The following is a 15,212-nucleotide window of genomic DNA, read 5'->3' on the forward strand; positions in this document are numbered from 1 at the left end:
GCCACCAGGGAAGCCCCCCTCATTGTAATTTTGATTTGCATTTCTCTAATGATTAGTGGTATTGAGCAACCTTTCATGTGTTTGTTGGCAATCTGTATATCTTCTTTGGAGAGATGTCTATTTAGGTCTTCTGCTCATTTTTGGATTGGGTTGTTTGTTTTTTTGATATTGAGCTGCATGAGCTGCTTGTAAATTTTGGAGATTAACCCTTCGTCAGTTGCTTCATTTGCAAATATTTTCTCCCATTCTGAGAGTTGTCTTTTCGTCTTGTTTATGGTTTCCATTGTTGTGCAAAAGCTTTTAAGTTTCATTAGGTCCCATTTATTTATTTTGGTTTTTATTTCCATTTCTCTAGGAGCTGGGTCTAAAAGGATCTTGCTGTGATTTATGTCATAGAGTGTTCTGCTTATGTTTTCCTCTAAGAGTTTGATAGTGTCTGGCCTTACATTTAGGTCTTTAATCCATTTTGAGTTTATTTTTGTGTATGGTGTTAGGGAATGTTCTAATTTCATTCTTTTACATGTAGCTGTCCAGTTTTCCCAGCACCACTTATTGAAGAGGCTGTCTTTTCTCCACTGTATATTCTTACCTCCTTTATCAAAGATAAGGTGACCATATGTGTGTGGGTTTACCTCTGGGCTTTCTATCCTGTTCCATTGATCTATATTTCTGTTTTTGTGCCAATACCACACTGTCTTGATTACTGTAGCTGTGTAGTATAGTCTGAAGTCAGGGAGCCTGATTCCTCCCCCTCCGTTTTTTTTTCTCAAGATTGATTTGGCTATTCAGCGTCTTTTGCGATTCCATACAAATTGTGAAATTTTTTGTTCTAGTTCTGTGAAAAATGCCAGTGGTAGTTTGATAGGGGTTGCATTGAATCTGCAGATTGCTTTGGATAGTAGAGTCATTTTCACAATGTTGATTCTTCCAATCCAAGAACATGGTATATATCTCTCCAACTATTTGTATCATCTTTTTTTTTTTTTTGTATCATCTTTAATTTCTTTCACCAGTGTCTTATAATTTTCTGCATACAGGTCTTTTGTCTCCTTAGGTAGGTTTATTCCTAGATATTTTATTCTTTTTGTTGCAATGGTAAATGGAAGTGTTTTCTTAATTTCACTTTCAGATTTTTCATCATTAGTGTATAGGAATGCAAGAGATTTCTGTGCATTAATTTTGTATCCTGCTACTTTACCAAATTCATTGATTAGCTCTAGTAGTTTTCTGGTAGCATCTTTAGGATTCTCTATGTATAGTATCATGTCATCTGCAAATAGTGACAGCTTTACTTCTTCTTTTCCAATTTGGATTCCTTTTATTTCTTTTTCTTCTCTGATAGCTGTGGCTAAAACTTCCAAAACTCTGTTGAATAATAGTGGTGAGAGTGTGCAACCTTGTCTTGTTCCTGATCTGAGTGGAAATGGTTTCAGTTTTTCACCATTGAGGTCAATGTTGGCTGTGGGTTTGTCATATATGGCCTTTATTATGTTGAGGAAAGTTCCCTCTATGCCTACTTTCTGCAGGGCTTTTATCATAAATGGGTGTTGAATTTTGTCGAAAGATTTCTCTGCATCTATTGAGATGATCATATGGTTTTTCTCCTTCAATTTGTTAATATGGTGTATCATGTTGATTGATTTGCGTATATTGAAGGATCCTTGCATTCCTGAGATAAACCCCACTTGATCATAATGTATGATCCTTTTAATGTGCTGTTGGATTTGTTTGCTAGTATTTTGTTGAGGATTTTTGCATCTATGTTCATCAGTGATATTGGCCCGTAGTTTTCTTTCTTTGTGACATCTTGGTCTGGTTTTGGTATCAGAGTGATGGTGGCCTCGTAGAATGAGTTTGGGAGTGTTCCTCCGTCTGCTATATTTTGGAAGAGTTTAAGAAGAATAGGTGTTAGCTCTTCTCTAAATGTTTGATAGAATTCGCCTGTGAAGCCATCTGTCCTGGGCTTTTGTTTGTTGGAAGATTTTTAATCATAGTTTCAATTTCAGTGCTTGTGATTGGTCTGTTCATATTTTCTGTTTCTTCCTTGTTCAGTCTCGGAAGGTTGTACATTTCTAAGAATCTGTCCATTTCTTCCAGGTTGTCCATTTTATTGGCATATAGTTGGTTGTAGTAAGCTCTCATGATCCTTTGTATTTCTTCAGTGTCAGTTGTTACTTCTCCTTTTGCACTTCTAATTCTATTGATTTGAGTCTTCTCCCTTTTTTTCTTGATGAGCCTGGCTAATGGTTTATCAAGTTTGTTTATCTTCTCAAAGAACCAGCTTTTAGTTTTATTGATCTTTGCTATTGTTTCCTTCATTTCTTTTTCATTTATTTCAGATATGATCTTTATGATTTCTTTCCTTCTGCTAATTTTGGGGTTATTTTGTTCTTCTTTCTCTAATTGCTTTAGGTGTAAGGTTAAGTTGTTTATTTGAGGTGTTTCTTGTTCCTAAAGGTAGGATTGTATTGCTATAAACTTTCCTCTTAGAACTGATTTTGCTGCATCCCATAGGTTTTGGGTCATCGTGTTTTCATTGTCATTTGTTTCTAGGTATTTTTTGATTTCCTCTTTGATTTCTTCAGTGATCTCTTGGTTATTAAGTAGTGTATTGTTTAGCTTCCATGTGTTTGTATTTTTTACAGACTTTTTCCAGTAATTGACATCTAGTCTCATAGCGCTGTGGTCGGAAAAGATACTTGATACGATTTCAATTTTCTTAAATTTACCAAGGCTTGATTTGTGACCCAAGATATGATCTATCCTGGAGAATGTTTCATGAGCACTTGAGAAAAATGTGTATTCTGTTGTTTTTGGGTCGAATGTCCTATAAATATCAATTAAGTCCATCTTGTTTAATGTATCATTTAACGCTTGTGTTTCCTTATTTATTTTCATTTTGGATGATCTGTCCATTGGTGAAAGTGGAGTGTTAAAGTCCCCTACTCTGATTGTGTTACTGTCGATTTCCCCTTTTATGGCTGTTAGTATTTGCCTTATGTATTGAGGTGCTCCTATGTTGGGTGCATAAATATTTACAATTGATATATCTTCTTCTTGAATCGATCCCTTGATCATTATATAGTGTCCTTCTTTGTCTCTTGTAATAGTCTTTATTTTAAAGTCTATTTTGTCTGATATGAGAATTGCTACTCCAGCTTTCTTTTGATTTCCATTTGCATGGAATATCTTTTTCCATCCCGTCACTTTCAGTCTGTGTCCCTAGGTCTGAAGTGGGTCTCTTGTAGACAGCATATATATGGGTCTTGTTTTTGTATCCATTCAGCCAGTCTATGTCTTTTGGTTGGAGCATTTAATCCATTTACATTTGAGGTAATTATCTATATGTATGTTCCTATTACCATTTTCTTAATTGTTTTGGGTTTGTTATTGTAGGTCTTTTTCTTCTCTTGTGTTTCCTGCCTAGAGAAGTCCCTTTAGCCTTTAGCCTGTGCTCTAGAACCTGAGAGCCACAACAACTGAAGCCCACGCGCCTAGAGCCTGTGCTCCACAGCAAGAGAAGCCACCACGATGAGAAGCCTGTGCACTGCAATGAAGAGTAGCCCCTGATCACTGCAACTAGAGAAAGCCCACGTGCAGCAACGAAGACCCAGTGCAGCCAAAAATAAATAAAATAAAATAAAATAAAATAAAATAGTTGCTGTAATCTGCCCAAGACCCACACTACAACTAGGACCAAAAGCAGGATTCCTGGAACTATTTCCAGTGGACCATTCTGCTTCTCTTGACTGACCGAGAAGGGGGAAGTATGGCCAATGACTTACTGCCTGCCAGTCCTGAGCTTGGCCAGGAAGGGTCATCATTTCTTCATGTTAAGGCAGAGTTTGACTCTTGTGCTCTCAGTTCTCACTTGTTAAGAGTGGAGAAGTCATATTTGACGGCCAGATAAAAAGACAGAATCTTCTCCTACGTTTAAGACAGGGACAGGGAACCCTCACCTGCTCCAATGAAGGAGAAACAAGGGCAGGCCATCCCAGGTCCTGGGTCAGCAAGACCGAATAGAATCCCAGGAAAAGAGAAGTTATCTACCTGTAGTTTCTGGTACAATCCCCAGAGCTCCCTGCTGGATTTAGCAGAGACATCTGGGAATACTGATCTCTAAAGTATCCATCATGGGAAAAATCTTGGTTCATTGTCCAGCCCCAGTCCTAAATGAACTGCTCTGTGATATGAAATTCACTTATCCTCTCTGAACTTTCGTTTTCAGGTAAATAAATCAGAAAACAAAATATTCTCCCGCAATAGAAATACTTTTTTGCCATCTAGGGTATATGAAGTGGTACCTCATTGTGGTTTTAATTCTCATTTTTCCAATTCTTAATAATGTTGAACACATTTTCCTATTAGTCATTCTTATATCTTCTTTTTATTGGCTTGGTTATCTTTTGATAATGATATGTAGAGATTTTAATTCTGATTAACAAGGGGTATACTTTATAATTTTTCCTTTAGTTTAAGCCTTTTTAAAAAAACCCCCAAATTTTATCAAGATATTTGACCTTTTTTTTTTTTTTTTTTTGCTATAAAGAGGATATTTTATTTTTTGAGTGTTTATTATTTTTTAATATTTTAATTTTATTGGAGTATAGTTGATTTACAATATTGTGTTAGTTTCAGGTGTACAGCAAAGTGATTCAGTTATACATATACATATATTCATTCTTTTTTCAAGATTCTTTTCTTATATAGGTTATCACAGAATATTGAGCAGAGTTCCCTGTACTATACAGTAGGTCCTTGTTGGTTATTTATCTTATATATAGTAGTGTGTGTATGTTCATCCCAAGCTCCTGATTAATCCCTCCCCCCCACACCAGGTTTCCCCTTTGGTAACCATAAGTTTGTTTTCTGTATCTATAAGTCTGTTTCTGTTTTGTAAATAAGTTCATTTGTATCTTTTTAAAATTAGATTCCACATATGAGTGATATCATGTGATATTTGTCTTTCTCTGTCTGACTTACTTCACTCAGAATGACAATCTCTAGATCCATCCATGTTGCTGCAGATGACACTATTTCATTCTTTTTTATGGTTGAGTAATATTCCATTGTATATATGTACCACATCTTCTTTATATATTCCTCTGTCAATGGACATTTAGGTTGCTTCCATGTCTTGATTTCCATACATCTTTCAGCATTTCCTAAAAATGTTTTTCTTTTTATTTGAGTGTTTCCTCCACAACTCTCTTTGTGTGGCAAAATTTCTGAGGCTTTATTTACCTAAAAATATTTGTAATACATCTTTACATTTGAATAGCAACTTTGTTGGATATAAAACTTTGGGTTCAAAGCTGTATTTTCCCTATACATTAAAAACATTTCATTGTCTTTTTACACCCAGTGTAGCTATTAAGAAGTCTGATGTGAATATGATTACTGTTCCTTTGTAGGAAAACTTCCCTTTATTCCAGAATTTTCTCTTTGACATAGAAATTCTTAAAATCTATTAAACCTCTGGAGGTTTTATTTCCTCTCCTTTTTGTTACTCTATAGACCTTTGAAATCTGAAGTCATTAATATCAAATTCTGAAAAAATTCGTCTCCATTATTTTTCTAAATCTTTCCCTCCAATTTTATTTTTTGTTCTTCTGGGATTCATATTACATTTTTTCATTAATCCTTCTTTTATTTTGCTTATGGAATAAATTGTACTGTTTTATTTTTTATTGTGGTAAAATATAATATCATAAAATTTACCATTTTAACCATTTGAAAGTGCACAATTCAGTGGCATTAAGTATATTCACAATGTTGTACAACCATCACCTCTACCTAGGCTTTCCCCTGTAAGTTCAGGAACAATATTGCTTCTATTCAATATTTACTGAAGGTTCTACCAGGGCAATTAGACAAGAAAGTAAAATAAAATGTATACAGATTGGAAAGAAAGGAGCAAAACTGTATTTATTTTCAGATGATTTTATATATATAAGATACTAAGGAATCCAAAAACAAACTATGAGAACTAATAAATAAGTTCAAAAGATGGCAAAGTACAATACACAAAAAATCAATGGTATTTCTACACATTAGCAAGGAACAATGAAATTAAGGAAACAATTCTACTTACAATAGCACCAAAAGAATAACATGTTTAGGAATAAATTTATCAAAATCAGTGCAAAATTCATACTCTGAAAACAACAAAATATTGTAGAAAGAAATTAAAGCTGTAAATACATCCTATGTTCGTGACTCGAGAAACAATGCTGTTAAGATAGCAAGACTCAAGAGGATCTTCAAGATGGCGGAGGAGTAAGACATGGAGATCACCTTCCTCCCCACAAATACATAAAAACTACATCTACATGTGGAACAACTCCTGCAGAACACCTACTGAATGCTGGCAGAAGACCTCAGACTTCCCAAAAGGCAAGAAACTCCCCACATACCTGGGTAGGGCAAAAGAAAAGAGAAAAAACAGAGACAAAAGAATAGGGACGGGACCTGCACCGGTGGGAGGGAGCTGTGAAGGAGGAAAGGTTTCCACACACTAGGAAGCCCCTTCACGGGCAGAGACTGGGGGTGGCAGAGGGGGGAAGCTTCAGAGCCATGGAGGAGAGCGCAGCAATAGGGGTGCGGAGGGCAAAGCGGAGAGATTCCCGCACAGAGGATGGGTGCTGACCAGCACTCACCAGCCCGAGAGGCTTGTCTGCTCCCCTGCTGGGGTGGGCGGGGCTGGGAGCTGAGGCTCGGGCTTCGGTCGGATCGCAGGGAGAGGACTGGGGTTGGCGGCGTGAACACAGCCTGAAGGGGTTAGTGCGCCACAGCTAGCCGGGAGGGAGTCCGGGAAAAGGTCTGCAGCTGCCGAACAGGCAAGAGACTTTTTCGTGCCTCTTTGTTTCCTGGTGCGTGAGGAGACGGGACTCAGAGCACCGCCTAAACGAGCTCCAGAGACGAGCATGAGCTGCGGCTATCAGCGCAGACCCCAAAACGGGCATGAGATGCTAAGACTGCTGCTGCCGCCACCAAGAAGCCTGTGTGTGAGCACAGGTCAATATCCACACCGCCCCTCCTGGGAGCCTGTGCAGCCCGCCACAGCCAGGGTCCCGTGATCCAGGGACAACTTCCCCGGGAGAACGCACGGCACACATCAGGCTGTTGCAACGTCACTCTGGCCTCTGCCGCCGCAGGCTCGCCCCGCATCCGTACCCTTCCCTTCCCCCAGCCTGAGTGAGCCAGAGCCCCCAATCAGCTGCTCCTTTAACCCCTTCCTGTCTGAGTGAAGAACAGACGCCTTCAGGCGACCTACATGCAGAGGCAGGTCCAAATCCAAAGCTGAACCCCAGGAGCTGTGCAAACAAAGAAGAGAAAGAGAAATCTCTCCCAGCAGCCTCAGGAGCAGCGGATTAAATCTCCACAATCAACCTGATGTGTCCTGCATCTGTGGAATACCTGAATAGACAACAAATCATCCCAAATTGAGGAGGTGGACTTTGGGAGCAATGATATATATATATATTTTCCCTTTTTCTCTTTTTGTGAGTGAGTATGTGTATGCTTCTGTGTGTGATTTTGTCTGTATAGCTTTGCTTTTACCATTTGTCCTAGGGTTTTAACTGTCCGTTTTTTTGTTTGTTTTTTGGTTTTTTTTAGTGTAGTTTTTAGAGCTTGTTTTCAATGGTGGATTTGTTTTTTGGTTTGGTTGCTCTCTTCTTTCTGTATTTCTTCTTTTTTATTATTTAAAAAAACTTTTTTAATAATTCTTTTTTATTTTAATAACTTTATTTTATTTCATTTTATTTTATTTTACTATATCTTTTTCATTCTTTCTTTCTTTTTTTTCTCCCTTTTATTCTGAGCTGTGTGGATGACAGGCTTTTGGTGCCCCACCCAGGCATCAGGGCTGTGCCTCTGAGGTGGCAGAGCCAAGTTCAAGACATTGGTCCACCAGAGACCTCCCAGCTCCACGTAATATCAAATGGCGAAAATCTCCCAGAGATCTCCATCTCAACGCTAAGACCCAGCTCCACTCAACGACCAGCAAGCTACATTGCTGGACACACTATGCCAAACAACTAGCAAGACAGGAACACAACCCCACCCATTAGCAGAGAGGCTGCCTAAAATCATAATAAGGTCACAGACACCCGAATACACACCACAGGACGTGGTCCTGCCCACCAGAAAGACAAGATCCAGCCTCATCCACCAGAACACAGGCACTAGTCCCCTCTACCAGGAAGCCTACACAGCCCACTGAACCAACCTTAGCCACTGGGAAAGACACCAAAAACAACGGGAACTACGAACCTGCAGCCTGTGAAAAGGAGACCCCAAACACAGGAAGTTAAGCAAAATGAGAAGACAGAAAAACACACAGCAGATGAACGAGCAAGGCAAAAACCCACCAGACCTAACAAATGAAGAGGAAATAGGCAGTCTACCTGAAAAAGAATTCAGAATAATGATGGTAAAGATGATCCAAAATCTTGGAAATAGAATAGAGAAAATACAAGAAATGTTTAACAAGGACCTAGACGAACTAAAGAGCACACAAACAATGATGAACAACACAATAAATGAAATTTAAAATTCTCTAGAAGGAATCAATAGCAGAATAACTGGGGCAGAAGAACGGGTAAGTGACCTGGAAGACAAAATAGTGGAAATAACTACTGCAGAGCAAAATAAAAAGAATGAAAAGAACTGAGGACAGTCTCAGTGACCTCTGGGACAACATTAAATGCACCAACATTCAAATTATAGGGGTCCCAGAAGAAGAAGAGAAAAAGAAAGGGACTGAGAAAATACTTGAAGAGATTATAGTTGAAAACTTCCTTAATATGGGAAAGGAAATAGTTAATCAAGTCCAGGAAGCACAGAGAGTCGCATACAGGATAAATCCAAGGAGCAACATGCCAAGACACATATTAATCAAACTATTAAAAATTAAATACAAAGAAAAAATATTAAAAGCAGCAAGGGAAAAACAACAAATAACACACAAGGGAATCCCCATAAGGTTAACAGCTGATCTTTCAGCAGAAATTCGGCAAGACATATTTAAAGTGATGAAGGAGAAAAACCTACAACCAAGATTACTCTACCCAGCAAGGATCTCATTCAGATTTGGTGGAGAAATTAAAATCTTTACAGACAAGCAAAAGCTGAGAGAGTTCAGCACCACCAAACCAGCTTTACAACAAATGCTAAAGGAACTGCTCTAGGCAGGAAACACAAGAGAAGGAAAAGACCTATGATAACAAACCCAACACAATTAAGAAAATGGTAATAGGAACATATATATTGATAATTACCTTAAATGTAAATGGATTAAATGCTCCAACCAAAAGAAATAGACTGGCTGAATGGATACAAAAGCAAGACCCGTATATATGCTGTCTACAAGAGACCCACTTCAGACCTAGGGACACAGACTGAAAGTGACGGGATGGAAAAAGATATTCCATGCAAATGGAAATCAAAAGAAAGCTGGAGTAGCAATTCTCATATCAGACAAAATAGACTTTAAAATAAAGACTATTACAAGAGACAAAGAAGGACACTATATAATGATCAAGGGATCGATTCAAGAAGAAGATATATCAATTGTAAATATTTATGCACCCAACATAGGAGCACCTCAATACATAAGGCAAATACTAACAGCCATAAAAGGGGAAATCGACAGTAACACAATCAGAGTAGGGGACTTTAACACTCCACTTTCACCAATGGACAGATCATCCAAAATGAAAATAAATAAGGAAACACAAGCGTTAAATGATACATTAAACAAGATGGACTTAATTGATATTTATAGGACATTCGACCCAAAAACAACAGAATACACATTTTTCTCAAGTGCTCATGAAACATTCTCCAGGATAGATCATATCTTGGGTCACAAATCAAGCCTTGGTAAATTTAAGAAAATTGAAATCGTATCAAGTATCTTTTCCGACCACAGCGCTATGAGACTAGATGTCAATTACTGGAAAAAGTCTGTAAAAAATACAAACACATGGAAGCTAAACAATACACTACTTAATAACCAAGAGATCACTGAAGAAATCAAAGAGGAAATCAAAAAATACCTAGAAACAAATGACAATGAAAACACGATGACCCAAAACCTATGGGATGCAGCAAAATCAGTTCTAAGAGGAAAGTTTATAACAATACAATCCTACCTTTAGGAACAAGAAACACCTCAAATAAACAACCTAACCTTACACCTAAAGCAATTAGAGAAAGAAGAACAAAATAACCCCAAAATTAGCAGAAGGAAAGAAATCATAAAGATCATATCTGAAATAAATGAAAAAGAAATGAAGGAAACAATAGCAAAGATCAATAAAACTAAAAGCTGGTTCTTTGAGAAGATAAACAAACTTGATAAACCATTAGCCAGGCTCATCAAGAAAAAAAGGGGGAAGACTCAAATCAATAGAATTAGAAGTGCAAAAGGAGAAGTAACAACTGACACTGCAGAAATACAAAGGATCATGAGAGCTTACTACAACCAACTATATGCCAATAAAATGGACAACCTGGAAGAAATGGACAGATTCTTAGAAATGTACAACCTTCCGAGACTGAACCAGGAAGAAACAGAAAATATGAACAGACCAATCACAAGCACTGAAATTGAAACTATGATTAAAAATCTTCCAACAAACAAAAGCCCAGGACCAGATGGCTTCACAGGCGAATTCTATCAAACATTTAGAGAAGAGCTAACGCCTATCCTTCTCAAACTCTTCCAAAATATAGCAGACGGAGGAACACTCCCCAACTCATTCTACGAGGCCACCATCACCCTGATACCAAAACCAGACAAAGATGTCACAAAGAAAGAAAACTAGAGGTCAATATCACTGATGAACATAGATGCAAAAAGCCTCAACAAAATACTAGCAAACAGAATCCAACAGCACATTAAAAGGATCATACACCATGATCAAGTGAGGTTTATTCCAGGAATGCAAGGATTCTTCAATATACGCAAACCAATCAACGTGATACACCATATTAACAAATTGAAGAATAAAAACCATATGATCATCTCAATAGATGCAGAGAAAGCTTTTGACAAAATTCAACACCCATTTATGATAAAAGCCCTGCAGAAAGTAGGCATAGAGGGAACTTTCCTCAACATAATAAAGGCCATATATGACAAACACACAGTCAACATCGTCCTCAATGGTGAAAAACTGAAACCATTTCCACTCAGATCAGGAACAAGACAAGGTTGCACACTCTCACCACTATTATTCAACAGAGTTTTGGAAGTTTTAGCCACAGCTATCAGAGAAGAAAAAGAAATAAAAGGAATCCAAATCGGAAAAGAAGAAGTAAAGCTGTCACTGTTTGCAGGTGACATGATACTATACATGGAGAATCCTAAAGATGTCACCAGAAAACTACTAGAGCTAATCAATGAATTTGGTAAAGTAGCAGGATACAAAATTAATGCACAGAAATCTCTTGCATTCCTATACACTAATGATGAAAAATCTGAAAGTGAAATTAAGAAAACACTCCCGTTTACCATTGCAACAAAAAGAATAAAATATCTAGGAATAAACCTACCTAAGGAGACAAAACACCTGTATGCAGAAAATTATAAGACACTGATGAAAGAAATTAAAGACGATACAAATAGATGGAGAGATATACCATGTTCTTGGATTGGAAGAATCAACATTGTGAAAATGACTCTACTACCCAAAGCAATCTACAGATTCAATGCAATTCCTATCAAACTACCACTGGCATTTTTCACAGAACTAGAACAATATATTTCACAATTTGTATGGAAATACAAAAGACCCCGAATAGCCAAAGCAATCTTGAGAACGAAAAATGGAGCTGGAGGAATCAGGCTCCCTGACTTCAGACTATACTACAAAGCTACAGTAATCAAGACAGTTTGGTACTGGCACAAAAACAGAAACATAGATCAATGGAACAAGATAGAAAGCCCAGAGATAAACCCATGCACATATGGTCACCTTATCTTTGATAAAGGAGGTAAGAATATACAGTGGAGAAAAGACAGCCTCTTCAATAAGTGGTGCTGGGAAAACTGGACAGCTACATGTAAAAGAATGAAATTAGAACACTCCCTAACACCATACACAAAAATAAACTCAAAATGGATTAAAGACCTAAATGTAAGGCCAGACACTATCAAACTCTTAGAGGAAAACATAGGCAGAACACTCTATGACATAAATCACAGCAAGATCCTTTTTGACCCAGCTCCTAGAGAAATGGAAATAAAAACACAAATAAACAAATGGGACCTAATGAAACTTAAAAGCTTTTGCACAGCAAAGGAAACCATAAACAAGACCAAAAGACAACCCTCAGAATGGGAGAAAATATTTGCAAATGAAGCAACTGACAAAGGGTTAATCTCCAAAATTTACAAGCAGCTCATGCAGCTCAATAACAAAAAAACAAACAACCCAATCCAAAAATGAGCAGAGGACCTAAATAGACATTTCTCCAAAGAAGATATACAGATTGCCAACATACACATGTAAAAATGCTCAACATCATTAATCATTAGAGAAATGCAAATCAAAACTACAATGAGATATCATCTCATACCGGTCAGAATGGCCATCATCAAATAATCTAGAAACAATAAATGCTGGAGAGGGTGTGGAGAAAATGGAACCCTCTTGCACTTTTGGTGGGAATGTAAATTGATACAGCCACTATGGAGAACAGTATGGAGGTTCCTTAAAAAACTAAAAATAAAACTACCATACGACCCAGCAATCCCACTACTGGGCATATACCCTGAGAAAACCATTATTCAAAAAGAGTCATGTACCAAAATGTTCATTGCAGCTCTATTTACAATAGCCAGGACATGGTGGCAACCTAAGTGTCCATCAACAGATGAATGGATCTGGCACATATATACAATGGAATATTACTCAGCCATAAAAAGAAATGAAATTGAGGTATTTGTAGTGAGGTGGATGGACCTAGAGTCTGTCATACAGAGTGAAGTAATTCAGAAAGAGAAAAACAAATACCATATGCTAACACATATATATGGAATCTAGGAAAGAAAAAACAAAAAAGGTCATGAAGAACCTAGGAGCAGGATGGGAATAAAGACACAGACCTACTAGAGAACGGACTTGACGATATGGGGAGGGGGAAGGGTAAGCTGTGACAAAGTCAGAGAGTGGCATGGACATATATACACTACCAAACATAAAATAGATAGCTAGTGGGAACAGCCGCATAGCACAGGGAGATCAGCTCGGTGCTTTGTGACCACCTAGAGGGGTGGGATAGGGAGGGTGGGAGGGAGGGAGACCCAAGAGGGAAGAGATATGGGAACATATGTATATGTATAACTGATTCACTTTGTTATAAAGTAGAAACTAACACACCATTGTAAAGAAATTATACTCCAATAAAGATGTTAAAAAAAAAAACCATAGCTGAGGTTTTTCAAAAATAATAAGCTTTCTAAACTAGAAAATATTTTTTAAAAAGTTATTTATGGGGGCTTCCCTGGTGGCGCAGTGGTTGAGGGTCTGCCTGCCGATGCAGGGGACGCGGGTTCGAGCCCTGGTCTGGGAGGATCCCGCATGCTGCGGAGCGGCTGGGCCTGTGAGCCACGGCTGCTGAGCCTGCGCGTCTGGAGCCTGTGCTCCGCAACGGGGGAGGCCGCGATAGTGGGAGGCCCGCGCACCGCGATGAAGAGTAGCCCCCGCTTGCCACAACTGGAGAGAGCCCTCGCACAGAAACGAAGACCCAACACAGCCAAAAATAAATAAATAAATAAATAAAAATTAAAAAAAAAAAAAAGTCAAGCACGGATGGCTTCTTTTAAAAAAAAAAAAGTTATTTATGAAGGTGAGCACTGTTTTTCTTTAATTTTTTATTGAAGTATAGTTGATTTACAATGTTGTGTTAATTTCTGCTCTACAGCAAAGCAGAGAACGTATATACATATATATACATTCTTTTTTAAATATTCTTTTCCATTATGGTTTATCATAGGATACTGAATATAGTTCTCTGTGCTATACAGTAGGACCTTATTGTTTATCCATTCTATATATAATAGCTTACGAATGCTAACCCCAACCTCCCACTGCATGCCTCTCCCATTCCCCTCCCCCTTGGCAACCACAAGTGTGTTCTCTATGTCCGTGAGTCTGTTTCTCTTTCATAAATAAGTTCATTTGTGCCATATTTGAGATTCCATATATAGTGATATCATATGGTATTTGTCTTTTTCTTTCTGACGTACTTCACTTAGTATGTCAGATGGATGCAAATGGCATTATTTCATTCTTTTTTATGGCTGAGTAGTATTCCATTGCATATATGTACCACATCTTCTTTATCCATTCATCTGTTGATGGACACTTAGGTTGTTTCCATGTCTTGGCTATTGTGAGTGGTGCTGCTTACGAACACAGGGGGGCATATATCTTTTTGAATTATAGTTTTGTCTGGATATATGCCCAGGAGTGGATTGCTGGATCATATGGGAATTCTATTTTTAGTTTTCTGAGGAACCTCCATCCTGTTTTCCATAGTGACTTACCAACTTACCTTCCCAGCAACAGTGTAGGAGGGTTCCCTTTTCTCCATACCAGGAGAGCACTGTTAATAAGGGAATGAAATTCTGGTCAACAAACATTTACCAAGTACATCCAACATGCCACCATTTGTCTTAGGGCTTGGAGATATTAAAATCTTGAGATATATTCAAATGGAAAATCAAATACAAGAGACAAACCAAAATGAGGTTCTGATTTAAATGAAAGTTGAGTGTCATTGTGAGAAAAATGTTACTCTACTGAAGAGTTTCCCAAGGGCCCCTTTTATGTCCCTGTTCCTAAGGCTGTAGATAAAGGGGTTCAACATGGGTGTGACCACCGTGTACATGAGAGCCACAGTGATGCCCCTGTCAATGAAATTGCTTAACATCGAGAAGAGGTACTGCCCAAATATTGACCCACAATACAGAGACACTACAGAGATGGGAGCCACACGTGGACAATGTTTTGCAGATCCCCTTGGTTGAAGGGACCCTCAGGATGGTGGCCCCAATGTACACATAAGATACTAGGATACATACGAAAGGCAGAGTAATGACCACCACCCCTACTGTGAACATGACCAACTCATTGAGGAAGATGTCTGAGCAGGACAACTTGAGTAGAGCACTAAGGTCACAGAAGAAATGGGGG

At 38.1% G+C, this 15,212-nt stretch overlaps 1 protein-coding gene and 1 long non-coding RNA gene across 2 annotated transcripts in view; both read right to left on the reverse strand.

Annotated features, from left to right (window-relative positions):
• The window catches only part of LOC132367347 (uncharacterized), a 124,801-nt gene that overhangs the window by 81,871 nt on the left and 27,718 nt on the right, over positions 1 to 15,212 (reverse strand). The gene's annotated exons all lie outside the window — the stretch shown is intronic.
• LOC132367346 (olfactory receptor 1L3-like) overlaps positions 1 to 15,212 on the reverse strand; it is a 64,425-nt gene that overhangs the window by 48,695 nt on the left and 518 nt on the right.

This window comes from Balaenoptera ricei, chromosome 6, assembly GCF_028023285.1.
Source record: "Balaenoptera ricei isolate mBalRic1 chromosome 6, mBalRic1.hap2, whole genome shotgun sequence".
NCBI lineage: Eukaryota > Metazoa > Chordata > Mammalia > Artiodactyla > Balaenopteridae > Balaenoptera > Balaenoptera ricei.